Source organism: Myotis davidii, unplaced genomic scaffold (assembly GCF_000327345.1).
Source record: "Myotis davidii unplaced genomic scaffold, ASM32734v1 scaffold4642, whole genome shotgun sequence".
NCBI classification, from domain to species: domain Eukaryota; kingdom Metazoa; phylum Chordata; class Mammalia; order Chiroptera; family Vespertilionidae; genus Myotis; species Myotis davidii.
The window spans coordinates 1-421 of record NW_006293392.1 but is presented as its reverse complement, the minus strand read 5'-3'; positions in this window follow the sequence as shown (position 1 = coordinate 421).

Below are 421 nucleotides of genomic sequence, written 5' to 3'. Positions count from 1 at the left end.
CTTTCTCCCCTCAAGACATTCTCTATTTTTTAGTTTTGGGCCTGTTTCCATGAGGTTAGCAGGGGTCAAATGTGCTCACACTTCAACCTGCAAATGTTTTTTTCCCAGCTTTATTGAGATATAATTGGCACATGATATTATGTAAATTTAAATTATACAATGTGACAATTTCATAAAAGTATATCATGTGAAACAGTACCACATAGGTTTACTTACGACATATAATTACCATTTCATTATTGTTATGGTGAGAACACTAAAGCTCTACTCTCATTGCAAACTTCAAGTATACAAATAGTTATATTTGTAATATACTGCTGTACATTATATCCCCAGAAATTATTCATCCTATAACTAAAAGTTATATATATATTGCAATGTTATTCAACCATAAAAGGAAGGAAATCCTGCCATTTGTAAT